Source organism: Leuciscus leuciscus (genome assembly GCF_965113295.1).
Source record: "Leuciscus leuciscus genome assembly, chromosome: 7".
Taxonomy (NCBI): domain Eukaryota; kingdom Metazoa; phylum Chordata; class Actinopteri; order Cypriniformes; family Leuciscidae; genus Leuciscus; species Leuciscus leuciscus.
Genome location: NC_138731.1, coordinates 37,808,454 through 37,824,011, shown reverse-complemented (window position 1 = coordinate 37,824,011; position 15,558 = coordinate 37,808,454). Strand labels below are relative to the sequence as shown.

The 15,558-nt window shown below is 36.1% G+C and overlaps 1 protein-coding gene across 4 annotated transcripts in view; it reads right to left on the bottom strand.

Moving 5' to 3' along the window:
- Nucleotides 1-12,557, bottom strand: part of gulp1a (GULP PTB domain containing engulfment adaptor 1a) — a 48,898-nt gene extending 36,341 nt beyond the window's left edge. Inside the window, exon 1 of one of the 4 annotated variants that reach the window (XM_082176706.1) lies at nt 12,410-12,557. The gene's annotated coding sequence lies outside the window, so the exon portion shown is untranslated. The other 3 variants (XM_082176701.1, XM_082176704.1, XM_082176703.1) reach the window with 3 other exon arrangements.
- Between the last annotated feature and the right edge of the window lie 3,001 nt (nt 12,558-15,558).

Here is a 15,558-nt window from a genome sequence, read left to right as displayed (position 1 = left end):
ATTGCACAGCAATGTATTTACACCCTGTCTAACTATCTTCACAAAGGGCAAAAAAGGTAAAACAAAATGTCCTGCTCACAGAACAAAAGAAGAAAGGCCAAGCCAGGCCAGCTAGAGGGAGCATGGGGCCAGAAGTGAGATGAAAGGCTGGAAGCACAAAGCAGCAGTGGGTGGTGATGGGTTCTTTATCTTGACTCTGCAATAAAGAATCAGCAATGCCATAAGTGATCTACTTTTCTGACAGAATACTAGCTGTGTCAAAGGTAGTAAAAGGCCATGCTGTACTAAACCCTTCGGCTTTGATAAAACTGCCCAGTAACAGGGTTGATTGCTGTCGGATAGCAGGCGTCAAAAGCACAGGTCGTGTGGTTCAACTTCATTCTGCTGATGGACTGGAACATGGAACATTCCAGAAGACAAAAGTGTTTTTTTTAGGTCTTTCTGAACATCCTCTCTGTCTCTGTGTTTTATTTAAGCGTGTAATTTCTGCGCTACCAGTGTCACCAGAATAACATTTCTATTGGTCAGCCAAAAAGACAGTACCTCTCTAAACCAAACCATTGCTGTGTCAGGCTATTCGGATTGTTTAAAAAACTAAATGGGAGACCAGCAAAGAAGCTTAAGCTATCTTAAGATGTTTTTTAGTTGTCTCTGCATAAAGTTGAGTAAGGAGAAAGTATTATAACGTTACATAAATCATTCTGAACGATTAAGGAGAAATACGGCAGACCTGACAAAACTCTTAAGGGTAGCTGCGGGATTCATGTCCAATTTCTAGAAGTTGAAACAAGTGGAAAAAGGGTATTCACACAGTGCATAAATCCTGGGATTATGCATTACTCAGGTTTTCCCACACTGTGTGTGTGTGTGTTTGTTTGTATGTCCTTAAATGATACCTTAGTTCAGAAAAACAGATGCCAAAAGCCAAAAAAAAAAAACCTCACTGAGATACTAGGTTAACAAAACAATGATTTTGTCTCTTGAATAAACATGCCAGAAACTACTATAAATGCTATATTCAAAACTTCAGCAACAAAAATTATAGACACACTACCATTCAAAAGTTTGGGGTTGGTAAGATTTTTTAAAGTTTTTAAAAGAAGTATCTTATTGCTAACCAAAGCTGCATTTATTTGACCAAACTGCAGTAAAACAGTTTTCTATTTTAAATATATTTTAAAATGCAATTTATTCCTGTGATGGCAAAGTTGAATTTTCAGCATCATTACTTCAGTCTTCAGTGTCACATGATCCTTCAGAAATCATTCAAATGCTGATTTGGTCCTCAAGAAACTATTATCAAAGAAAACAATTGTGCTTAATATTTTTGTGGTATTACAGCACAGTGAAATATACCTCCTGTATTCCTCTACAATACACAAGATTAAAAGATAAATAGATTGATCATGAGGTTAAATATCAATAAATGTTATTTAAGCATACTCATGCATAATAGGAAATTAGGCAAAGTCCAATCAATATAGCCTACCATTTCATAATTAGTCACATTAGCACCTCTTAAAGGAAAAGTTCAGCCAAAAAACTCCTCAGGCTGAAATCTTATTTAATTTTATATACCACTAATCTATGAAACGATCAGTGCCTCAGGTCAGAATCACATAGATATCCTAAAACGATTACATTTCAGTAAGGGTGAGAGCATTTGTTATGAAAAGAGCAAAATGGTCCAAATCACTCCACATCAACTGAATCATGTGGCAGGCATGACTTAAAGCCTCTTGGGAGAGACTTTGAAGGTAAATACAGCTCAAGTTCAGGGTTGAATGATTCTAATAACTTCTGTCTAGAGCTTTGAAACTCTCTTGCCTTGAGTAAGATATGAACCAGAAAAGACATTACTGCTGCAGTTTAGACTAAAAAATGGTCGGCACGCCCGGCGCGTGCGTCTAAAAGGGTTGTCCCTATTCTTATAATGAGTAATGGGTGTGTTTTGGGATTTACGTGCATTAAACCAATCAGAGTCTCATCTCCCATTCCCTTTAAATGGCAGTTGCGCTCACGCCATGGCAGATTCGCTATTTACATGACGGAATTTGATAGAGGAAAGACTGAAGCCGTCTGCAGAGCGCAAACGGATCTGCTCGCTAGCTGAGAGAATTGGTTTCAATTTGGCTATTGCTCTTAAATAGAAGCAGCAACCATTTATTCTGATGACATTCGCCTATAGCAATTCTTTTAATAGAAAATGTCTTGTTATACTTAAAGGCACAGTATGTAATTTTTGCTGCTATGGTGCATATTCAAAACAATAACAAAGGCATAGCTTGATGACAAGGTGAAGGAGCGTGGAATGATGGGAGTTGTCATCTTCACCTCCACTGCCGATGGAAATCAATCTGACAGGACTCACAAATCATGTTCATGGATAAAGAAATGAAATAAAGTTTTAGAACCATTACGTTTGATCACATTTCCATATAACTACTACTTACACATTTTTTCATGAGACTCACTGTACTGCCATGGTTTCTACGCCAGTAAAAGTGGAAACCGAGGACAATTCGGACATGACACCATTGACAGATGATGCAATGAGGAGGGGCGTTACACTGGTTAAAATGGTCAATTTCTCTGTATTCAAACATGGTTGGAAACATTTGGGATAATAAGTACACAGGTGAACAAAATGTATAACACTGTACTAGTGCTTTTTGGATATTTGAATGCAAAAATATTGTCCCTTTAAGGTATTTTGGGTTTCTGTAGCCCTATACGCCTTCATTTCAACCACTCCATGGTGATACCTTAAAACAACACTTCACCCAAAAAAATATAAAGTGTACGATTATTTAGTCACCTTCATGTCACTACTTGTAAGCTGTTATTCTTTCTGTGAAACACAAAAGGAGAAATTTTATTCTCCCGTTTTCCTATAAAACAACAGCTCTTAGTGGCCATGTCTATTAATAAAAAAATAATGTTGATGTAGTTCATTCCACTTAAGCTACAGTATGTGTGGAAAAAGCTGAAATTGTCATTATTTTGCTGATAATATTGCCCTCCGTGAACTTTTTGTCGAAAATAGAATTAGTGAGTTGAATTCACGAACGGCTCAATTAGTGACTCACTAACTCAATTATCCGGTCACAGCAGTTCTTCAAGGGATAGTTCACCCAAAAATGAAAAATCTGACATCATTTACTCACCCTCATGTTGTTCCAAACCTCTATGAATTTCTTTCTTCAGAAACTTGTTGAACACAAAAGAAGATATTTTAAAGAATGTTGGTAACCAGACAGTTGATGGCACCCATTGACTTCCAGAGTAGGAAAAATAAAATAATGGAAGTCAATGAGTACAGTACATTTTTTACCCATATTCTTTAAAATATCATCTTTTGTGTTCAACAGAAGAAAGAAACTCATTCAGGTTTGGAACAACATGAGGGTTAGTAATTGATGACAACATTTTCATTTTTGGGTGAACTAAGTATACAACTCAACGGAGGGGGAAATTATCAGTGAATAATGGGTTAAATTGCAGTCTTTTGACTCCTTTCCTCATACAAAGCCAACCGGCTCTGTGGAAAAATTAGCCTGTGGTGACATTTCTGAAAAATTATAATATGTTGCTCTACAGAGGACAATAGTGTCATTATTTAGCTTAAGTCAGTTCACTGTTGGTTCAGTTCAATAACTGAGTAAAGTTCATCATTTACAAATGAGTTTAATTTAGATACAAGTAGCTCTACAGAATTATTCAGCTCGAGTCAGTTCAATGTTGATTCAGTTCATTTCAATAACAGTGTTAATGTTGCTAAATAAAATATATAACAAAATTCGATTCAGCTCTAATGCAGCAAGACAATAGTGTCATTATTCAGCTCAAGTTAGTTCACAGTTGGTTCAGTTCTGTTTTACTGCCACTATTGTTTATTTCAGCAAGAAACTGCTTTGGATTGTATGTACAGGTATTTGAAGGATTTTTTTATGAGTTTAGCAAAACTGTATGGCACATTTTTCCACTGTGTCTATATTGCACAAAGCTGTTGTATGATTGTTATTCTGTTATTGTGACTACTTGGTTCATTCTTTCATTGTAAGCAGCCACTCCAGTTGCTGGCTTATGTAAAGAATACCTAAAGCACTAGATGAAGCACACTTGCTGACTGGAATACAGTAAGTTTCTCACTGAAGAATAGTCTCCTGTGGGAGAGATTTTCAATAATCCATCACCTGAGGTCAAACATTCTCCTCACACACCACTTTGCCCTTTTCCCCCCTTCTCACATGAGCCACTCCAGCATCCTAACTGCATACACGTCCTTCGTTGCACAAGCACAATTCATACACCCTTTGGAGATTATATTTCACACATTTTTTTGTTCTCTCTTCAACTTGACCTTAATCAACTCTGCGCTAAATCAGTATGTCTGCTCATCCAAAATACTCATTTTAAAAGGGCATTTTCAAATATGTAAATTAGGAACTCAGTGGCAACAAGTGTGCATATAACCAGTGGGAGCCATTTTAAAAGAACAGAACTGCGAGCGCAATTTAGTTTGCAAATAATTCAGCCGTGCTTTATATAACCTGGCCTTTTATTGCAAAAGCGTGACATTAGACACGATAATGGCTTCACTGGTTTGGGAATTATGTGGCACCGAACAGGCTCTCAGATGAAATCACAGTGGCATGTGAATTATCTAGAGTTAGGTAAAGAGCAGTGGAAAACAACTGGAAATCGCAAGTTTATCACAGGGTTGCTAATACTGAGATTTGTGACAATTTAAAGGGATAGTTCACCCAAAAATGAAAATTCTGTCATCATTTACTCAACCTCATGTTTTTTTTCAACCCAGTAAGACTTTCAGTCATTTTCGGAACACAAATATTTGTAATGAAATCTGAGCGATTCCACTGACAGCTACGCAACAACCACTTTGACGCTTCAAAAAGTTCATATAAAGAGATCATAAAACTAATCCATATGAATTGAGCGGTTTAGTCAAAAGAAGAGACATGATCGATTTAAATGATGAACAGATGCAATTTAGTCTTTTATTCACATATAAACATTGAGCTTCTGTTCAATGTTCGCTGATCAGTGTTTATATTTGAAATGCCTAAAATCTATTTGTTCATCATATAAAGCAATCGTGTCTCTTTAGAAAATTTGGACTAATCCGCAATTCATATTATTATAGGATTAGTTTTACGATCTCTTTATGAACTTTTTGAAGCGTCAAAATGGTAGTTGCGTAGCTGTCAATGGAGGGACAGAAATCGCTCAGATTTCATAACCAATATCTTCATTTGTGTGCTGAAGAAGATGAACAAAAGTCTTGTGGGTTTAGAACAACATGAGGATAAGTAAATGACGGGTGTTATTTTGGGGTGAACTATCCCTTTTAGAAGATTGCCAAGCACTTTCCTTACAAAAATAAGTCTGGACACAGTGAAAGATGCACTAAAAATATTAAACAGTCTACACTTCGGCCTACACTTTTAAACAATCACAATCAATAAAGAACATAAAAATCAGATGGACTAAGCTGTCCAGCAGCACAACAACTGCTTCTCAGGTGCGCCCATCATCTCTTTATTGCATTAGGATAGGGAAGGTAAATTGCTTTGTGTGGATATCTCAAGACTGGGCATCAACAGCTGCATAAAATCAGAGCAAATCCCATTTCAGTGCAAATGTCAATGGAGACAAGCCTTGTAATGAAGAAAAATAAATCTTATTGGGTTTCATGAGTCCGTGTTTTATGGGTCTAGCTGGGGAAGAACTTGGCACATACTGATTAGGGCGCCCAAATAAATAACTTTAAATCAAGTTATACAGGCCTAGCAAAATATTTTAGATAAAAAATGTTTGTTCTTTTTAAACAACTTTGCTTCAGCTGGATGATAGATATAAACACTAATGGGAGCTTAAGTAATGAGGCAGCATGAGATGGCAAAAACCATTCAGTATTTCATGAACTTAATTTCAAAAACATACTTCCAGATACTTTTAATGGTAAATAATGAAGACAGCCATTAATGGAAATAATTTTATAGAACAGATATAGTGATAAATGAAAAGCAGGGACATTGTGTAAAAAATATACTGATATACTGGCGATATGGTAGAAATATGTCAACCTGTAGAGATTTTGGACTATTGTCTCTATCGCGGTTACACTCACGTGATGTTGCTGTGGTGCATGTTCACAAAAGCTTATCGTTTGCATGAGTTTGTAAGCATTGCGGTTTAAAAACAAGTGAAGCGCGGTTTAAACCGGTGAAGCGTGATAAACAATGAAAGAGAACTAATTTTGCTATATGCGAGCGCTGTCTGAGGGGGTTTACACGACAACAATGTACTAAAAACGGAAACGTTTTTCCTTTGCTTGTTTGATGTTGTTAAAACAGTCCCCGTCCACACGGATTTGCAAAAACTATTAAAAACGCTGTATTATTCATGCCAGGCCAGTAGTTGTAAATGTCACTTTGTAAAGAAAAACTATGCGCCTACTGACTGAACACGTAATAAGCATGTGCATGATGTCACCGTTTTCACAAATGCGCATTTTTGTAGTTTACACAGAGATGCTAACAGTATAGGTTTCAAAAACTTGCCCTTTGAATCACATTTTCAAAAGTTTGCTTTCTCAGGCCCCCAAAACACATTTGTCGTGTAAATGAACAGCCAAAACGCATCATTTAAAAAAAAAAGTTTTTTGTTGAAAACAAGTGTCGTGTAAATGGCCCCCAGAGAGAGATGCGCACGTGAAGCCGCAGCTCATAGATCACGTGAGTACTGAACCAAGTTGCAACTTGCCCACTAATTGGGCTTGAATTAGTTATAATTAACGGTTAATACACATAGTATTTGTGTGTCAAAATAGCCATTTATGTCTTAAGTTAATGTAAACAGTTGAGAAACTGAGCCTAACATACCTGCTGTTATCTGTGTCATTAACATTAATCTACCAACAAAAGAGAAAATGTATATTTGATATTTAATGTATATTTGTAATTTACACAGTGAAGACTATGCAGTGTTGTTTATACATTTGATTACTTTATATAATGTATGCATTTATGTTTGTTCTATTGTAGTTTGTTGTCCTATTGCTTGTTATTAGTTTCTTTGTTTTTATAATCACTGACATTACTTGTCTTCAGATAGCTTGAGATATTTTATTTTACATAGGCTAGTAGTTGTTTTGTAATATTGAAATAGGTGGCAAGAATTATGAAATTTCAAATGGTATCAGAAAGTGCTATCATTAAAACCTTATTTAAAGCAGAAAATCTATATTAACTGTTGTGAAATAAAATTAGATTTTGGCCATATCGCCCACCCCTAATATAATTTAAACAGCATATAAATCAAAACTGCCTAATGTTATCGGAAGAGATTTCGAACCCATGAAAAGGTACAGGACAGTGAGGCGTTGGAGGTTGATGAATGAAATCTATTCAATCTCAGTTTTTTGATCATCGTTCTAAACCCGATCCGGATGTAGTTTTTGACGCAATTTTGTTCAGAATTTGGCTTTTTTTTTTTTTTTTTTTTTTTTACTTACCCACATTCAAGTGTTGATTTAAAAAAAAAGCTTGAAGGTAGAATATATATTTATTTATTTTCCATTTAAAAGCATAGGCTATGTTCTTTCTTTTGATATATTGAATGCTCAGATATTCATACACCAAATATTCTTGGGGCCATGAAAGTTTTGTGAAAATGATCAAAAAAATGCTGATGCTGGATGGCAGCTTTTTCTTTTGGCGAGTTAAGAAAAATACTTTTGCAGTATTAGAACCACTGTCTTTTTGTTCACAGCTATAAGGTCAATGACAGATTGTTGGTGAATGCTTAGATGCTATTTAGAAAATGTCAGCAAACCATTTCAAGTGGAAAATGAATGGGAGAAAGGTTTCCAAGCTAATTAACAAACTAAACTAAATTCATTCTTGAAACTTTATTTCACATAAACTGCATCCGAATGACAAAAGAAAAAGTATAGGGGAAACACATGGTTCTCTAATTTAAATCTTAAAAGTTTATCATCAAACAAATTTAAAAGCCAATGTAGAGACAGTATTTCAAGGGACAATAATGGGCTGCAGAATAAACTACCCCTTGTAGTCAGCAACCTCAAATATGAATAAATCCTGAAACTCCAAATAGTGGCTGCACCTAGACGCATCCAATGTAATAAGATTGATCTCCCATGAGTTATGTCTTAAGCACTCCCAAAGTTGTGCTGGAGAGTCAGAAATAAAGCCAAGTTCTGGGGGCATGAGCTTCAGACCTCCACGGTCATTTGGTAAAAGTCACAACAAGAAGAATAGATTAGAACACTTCAGCGACCATAACGGGCACACAAGTATAAGTGTAAGTAGATCCATTTTTTCCCCAGGGGAGCATTTCCTATTAGGTCCACAAAGACAGCAATCTAATTAAGATATGATAGATTTATAGGGAAAATGCTGTCAGCTTATAAATGATTCTTGACCAAATGTCATTGATGTCAAACCTTGAAGGACTCTTCCAAAAGCACCATATCTGATTGCTGAAGCTCTCCATTTTGCAAAATAGAACAAAGAAAATGATGCAGATTTGGATTTACATTAGAAATGACAGAATATACATTTCTGAATAAAATATTTATCTAAAACAGAAATGTTATATCATCACCAAACACAATTACAAAGTTAATTGTTTTCAAACTGGCAAAACATAGTCCCAGTCTAAGCTCATTCTACTGACTGAGCCAGTGTTCCATTAAAAAAAATTAAAATTAAAGAAAAGCCCTAATCTGTTCTTTTCATCAAGATTAATGTTAATCAATCATTCATGCTAACTTGCACTTATAAGTTCTAATTGTTTTTCTCTAATCTGGACTTCAGCAACAGATGAAGTCATTTTAGTAGTAAAAAAAAATGATGAAGTAAAAAAAATTCATGCCGCTCATGACAGAGCCATTATATTCAGACAATTCACTGTCTGTACCAGTAATGAGGTCATTGGATGTTTGCTTCATCCTTTTCTGTGTGCCCTCATTTGCAATTCGGTGCTTTCAAAAATACATCTGGCAGATGAAAGATTTCTAATCGTTATTTCTTCACATTTAGTGATGACAGAAATGAAAATGGAACTGATTTTGCCGTTAAAACTGCTCTTAGACGTAGTTCACTGTACATGAACACAGAGAAAATACGTCAAGTTTAAATTGAGAACTCAAGAGTAGAGTCATGTCATGAATAGCATTGGGCATAACAAGTTAAAAACTTCTTATTCAAGTACGATATCAATGGTAAAAGGACGGCTGAACGGGAGAGCTGAACATCCCTGAACTAATCGATGTGTAATGCAATTACGGTTATGTATTCTAAGATGTGCTAGGACTATTAACGGATTGTTGATTAGATTTTTCCTTTCCTCATGGTTTCCTCAAGGACTAATGTATCCCAGTGAATGCACATCTGATGTGTGTATGTGGACCATCTTAGCTATACTTTGGGGACACTTTTGTAAACAGAAGAGAGCTAAATCTGACAAAATCTTCCTTGGGGATATCCAGGGACTCCCGCAGCCTCAATTGGAAAAAAGATTAATGTATAAATAATACATATTTTTTATCTTAAAAGTGCAAACGTTTTCATTTAGGGGCTGAGATTAGTTGGTATTTAAAACAATATAAGCCATGTAGTATGTCCTCTTTTATGTAAACAAGATTACCGTTTGTGTGTGTGTAGAACCACAAGACTTTAACTTGCAAATAAGTACTATAGATCACTGGAAATGAACAGTGTGCACATTTATAAACTTCATCCCAATAAGGACATTTTAAAAACATTGAATAATGATCTGGCATTTGCAATTAAAAAGAGATTTGGAGTCTGACATGAGTCTGACAAAAACAAAACATGATTTTAGATTAGTAATGCATCAAATGCAATCTAGAGAAAAACACAGTAACATGCTTCAACCTGAAAGGAAACATGTCATTACACATAAAAGCAGGACAGCAGACCTTGCAAAATCTCTAAATACTGTAAAACGTTTTCCATCACACTAACAAAGTCTGATTGCATAAGTAGACATTTACACACAAACAGAGAGAAAGATAGAGAGAACATCAAAATGTTCATATGGTGCAATATTCTTCCTGTTCAAAGGACTAAATTCATAAATTCATAATTTACCCCTTTATGTTGCAAGAAAAGTTCATCCAGCTATTAATCACAACAACAACAAAAATACACCAAATAGCGCTCATACTGTATGATTAATATTCCAGGTCTTCTTGTGAGGAACAGACCAAAATATAAATTGCTATTCACTGCAATCATGTCACGTTTAAAAATATTAAACGTATAGTATCAGTATATACAAATCAGATGGAGGACCTGCACCTAGACACGACCACAACGCATCCTTGAAGTGTCAGCAGAGATTGTGTCAACTAGACTCTCCCCTGTGAAGGCCTCATCGACACGACAGCCATCGGCACTGATCCTCAACAAACCCGTCTCCATACCGGCATGACTCCGATCTTCAACCAGATGGAACTGGATATTAGATTGTTCCAAACCAATCTGACTTCTGACCTATAATGCTGCCTGAATCATAATCATACACTGTTCGTTCATTGGCCAGAGGAGAACTGGCCCCCTGACTGAGCCTGGGTTCTCCCAAGGTTTGTTTCTCCATTCTGCCACCTGATGCAGTTTTGGTTTCTAGCCACTGTCGCCTTTTTCCACCTTTGTTGCCATTGGCTTGGCTTGCTTATTTGGGGACATAAAATGTAACATTTAATTTAACATTCAACAATAATATTGATCTGCCTGCATTTACACTATTATACAAGAACTGAACTGAGCTGGATGATGACATCACGGTTTACTCTAGAGCGGCTATATATATATATATATATATATATATATATATATATAAAAAATGAACTAAATTAATAACTTTTTTTTTTAAACAAAATGAAACATCGCTGAACTTACTTAAGCTGGACTGTGACGCTATTTTCTTCTGGAAACAACTGAATGTTGAATGTGCAAATGACTGAATGTTCAGAGAATGGATGGCATGGGGAATTAATTGAAGTCTCCTTGCTGGCAGAATATTTGCAAAAGTACTTTCAGTGATCAGTTTGTCTTTCCCAGAGAGGGACTGTAAATCCAGTAAATCTGACCGGCTCACACTAAAGGAAAAGGTATTGTCATGCAGATTACAGCTTGGAAATGGCCTCTGGTATCCATGGACAGACCTTGCCAGTCTCTCCCAGGGGCGTCACATGGCCAAATAGGAGTTTTAACTAGCCTATTGAAAATCTGAAGTGGGGGAAACCCTTCAACAAGCTATGGAAAACACAAAATAATATGATCAGGATAAGCCAGTGCATAAAAAACAGAACATGATTTACATACAGTCAGTCAAATAAATAGATTAATTTGAAGATGACAGATATACAAACAGAAAGAAAGATTAAACAGACAAAATACAGATCGGAAAAACAAGTAAACGGGCCGCTAGGGGAAATACAGCATCTAAAAAATGCAGATTGACATACAGATAGGCTACAGTAGGTACAGACAAATAAACAAATTGACAGGTAGCGCAGTGTCTACAGCATCTATCCGACGGGAAACATACAGCTAGACAGACAAATATAAACAGCTAAATAAGGAGACATATAGACAGATAGTTAAATAAAAAGACAGACAGACGAATAAACAGACCGTCGCAAGTTATTACAGGTAAAATATAAAACTGTCTGGTAGACTCTGTTAAATGACTTTGTCCCTCACACAACACAGAGGGAAAAACGAAGAAATATATAAAACTTGTTCTACTTTACATATATTCACCTTAAATGCGACCCAATTTTAATCTATCGCATGATTCGCATCAATAAACTAATCATAGCATCAATCTGAAACATGAACACCAAACAGCTGTCAGACACGACAGTAATAGGCTACTTTTTATGCAGATTAAAAACCAATGCAAAGCTTTAGGAAATTCAACATCTAGTTCCACCAACAAACAACAACAACAACAACAACAACTACACAATTAAATCCAATTGTCAATTTCAAGATCAAAGGAAAGAGCAGAAAGATCCCGCCTCCTGGCACTCGTGCATCCATGTTATAGAATGAACCTGCTCGAGCGCATTTCATCCTTACATGACGTCCACAACATTCTTCTAGGATGCAGCTTTAAACAAACCAATGTTTACATCATGGCTGAAACTACATCTGACCAACATAATGTAAAATAAAGTTTTAGTAGGCTACACATGTTCTCTCTACAAGGACTGACTCACTCACTTTCCAGGACTTCAAGTTTCTTTTTAAAGAAAAGCGCCGTACAAACACAATCCACGATCCCGAAACGCTTACTTTCCGAGGCAAACGTACAATCCACTCACCGAAAAACAGGAATCCTCTGCGCGTCCCAAGCAGTGCACGCACACGCTGTCTTCAACACACACACTCTCTCATCTTCCACACATTCGTACACGCGAGCGCGCGCGCGTGCACACACACACACACAACCCGCTGGAAAGTTTAGTGACGTCACCCACTCAGTTAAATGCCACCGCAGGAGTCTCGCCAACCAGCTGGAGGTTTAAAGGGCCAGAATATGGGTTATGACATGAGTGCTACTCTGACACAAACAAATACTCCTTCTCTCATTGCTGTTACACATTTTAGATAGGCTAGTGTATCTTACTTTATAAATGTATGAGGTAAACACCTTTTAAGCTATATAGTCATTTTCAGAAATCTTGTAGGAAGAAGAGCACAATATGAGACAGAGAATAACCCATAAATACTGATAAAAATGCATTTACAAACGTTGACCTAACAATGGGGCATGTTGTCACAATATTAAATATGTTGTCTAAACAGAAATCAGCTATTAAGCATCCTATGTAACGTAAGGAAATATTAAACCATTGTTTTGAGCAACAAATAGGCCTACTGTAAATAATAAATTGCATAACATATTGTAACATTTAAAACAAATGTTTTAAATGTTATATTGGTAAAAAATTAATAAATAAAAAATACTCTTGTCCTACGAACACAGTTAAACTTTTCAATTAAAATATACTATATAAATATATAAAACAATAGCCTTTTCCATGGTTTTATTGTGTTCACTTGTTCACCCAGCAGCTATATAGCAAAAATTATTTCAGAATTCAAAAAATGCATTCTAATTTAAGAGGGTTTTGAACAAGGTATTTAAATCAACATACAAAACCACTGTTGAGGAATGTACACATTTGTGTAACTAGACTTTTGACTCGACATCTATAGATACTGAGGTTGAGCCCTTATGACAACAACCCCTATATACATGAGCAGGTCTTTTCATCTGACATTCCAGGAATTTCTAGATTAAAATGTCTTTGATCACATATTTTTTTTCCATATCAAATTTGTAATTTATATTTTTATATAATATTTATATAAATTTGTATTGTTGTTTTGTAATTTATACAATTTCATATTTTTATCCAAATTATCATTAAATGTAATTAAATTAAGAAATGTCAAAACCCATTTTACAGTGAAACAGGACATTTATAGGATTGATTGGATTGTGGATTATATAAGCATTAACAAAGTGTCCTAACTATAGGCAAGTGGTGCTCACTGCAGAGCCTAATGATGCCCAGCTTCCATCTCATGGGTGGAGCTTTATAGTCCAGATGCTGTGTTCCAATTCACCTTCTTATAGCCTACTACGCCCTAAAAGTATGTACTAGAGTGTGTAGCAAAAGAGTAGACAAGCTTTGAGACATACTATTATGCCATACAATTGTGTCTTTAACGGTTGCTGTCTGTCGCATCCTATCATCGTAAACTGGCCTGTTAGTCATCTTTTCACAGTTAAAATCCTCCACATTTAATTTAATTTCCTTCCGTATCGGAGACAAACGTAGTAGCATGTTGATCTGCAGTCGCTGGTCTTTTATGCAAAGAACTCTCCATAAAAATTAACCCATTTTTGCCCAAATTTGTCAGAATGGTTTCATGCAGTCATGTTAATAGCCTATGTGAACATGTTCTGCATTTATTTTTCGCAGGGTTTTTTTCTTCTTCTTTTTTTTTCTTGAAAATCGTATTTGATTTTGGAATTTGCACACACAAGTTGTATTGTATTATTTTAAATGTAGTGACGCACATTTGTGAATTTGTCAAATAGATGGGTAGTTGTGCACACATTAATAATTAGCACCAGGCCTATTTATTTGTAGTTGTTTGTGTGTGGGTTGTGAAATGCTTAAAAACAGCGAAAAGAAAGTCTCAAAATCCAAATGAATCAAATGAGATCGACTCAGAAAAGATGTCAATGAATGCACGCGTGTCACCTGATCCACACATGCACATCTTCTTTGTTGCATGCGCAAATTATGATACACTAATACAAAGGAAAATATTTGTATTCACAAAAATGTCTCTATTTGTACAAATTGGTACACATTCATTCAATTTAGAATTTTGCACACGCAAGTTGAAAGGATAAAACATTTCTGCAACATGTATCAAGTTCATTGATAATTGTGCTTGCACGTGTTAATCATTTTGATACTATATCCATCCCATATTTCTTTGGGAGGGTCTGCCTTCGCCATGCTTCCTGGAAGTAGGGGTAGGAAGTTGACAGCCTCATGTGACAGGAAAGAAGTGAATACCTTTTTTTCTTTTTGTTGAAATCCTTTATTTGGTTGTTTGCTTGCATGTCATTGAGACATAAAACAATGATAACATCTAGAAAAATACTTACAACAGGAAAAGTACAACTATATACACTGTGGCAACTATATTTGCCGGTGGGCTTGCATTATAATGATGAATTTAAAAGTTAATGGCCAAACGGATCTTTAAAAAAAATAGCCAATCGAAACAGCTCTCTGTAGCTGTATCTCATTTCATACGCAGCATCTTCCAGAGGTCGTATTTATCAGTTGCGTACGCCATTGGTCCTGTCCCAAATGGCACCCTAAACACTCGCGGTCTTCCTATGAGTAAAGAAGTTTCATGACGTAACACCACTTTGACTGTCGGGTAGAAATCTGCTGCGGAGCTCGCTTTAGTGTAGACTCTGCAAAAGTGTGCACAGAGGGAGCATTTTGACCACAAAGGGCTTTGTCCCAAATGGCCCCCTAAACACTGGAGGTCTTCCTACAAGTCCGGACGTTAATGACGTAACGCCACTTTGACTGTCGAGAAGAAGTCTGCTGTGAAACTCGCTTCAGTGCGTATCGAATGCTCATATCGACAGCAAAGGGGGTGCTCGTGAGCACCCTTATGAAAAATAAAATGATAAAAGAGACAAAAGTCTTGTAGACTTCACGATCATGCGATTGCACAGCCATTGTAAGTCCACAAGACTGTAAGTGCATATGAAGTGTGCCATTTAGGATAGGACCATTGAACTTTACACTTCACAAGAAGAACGGTACATTTTACAATGGTTACTTCTGAGGTGAAATGAGACATCATAGGCCTATATCCCAGCTGAAAAACTAAGATCACATGCCTTGTATTTTTATGACTTCTG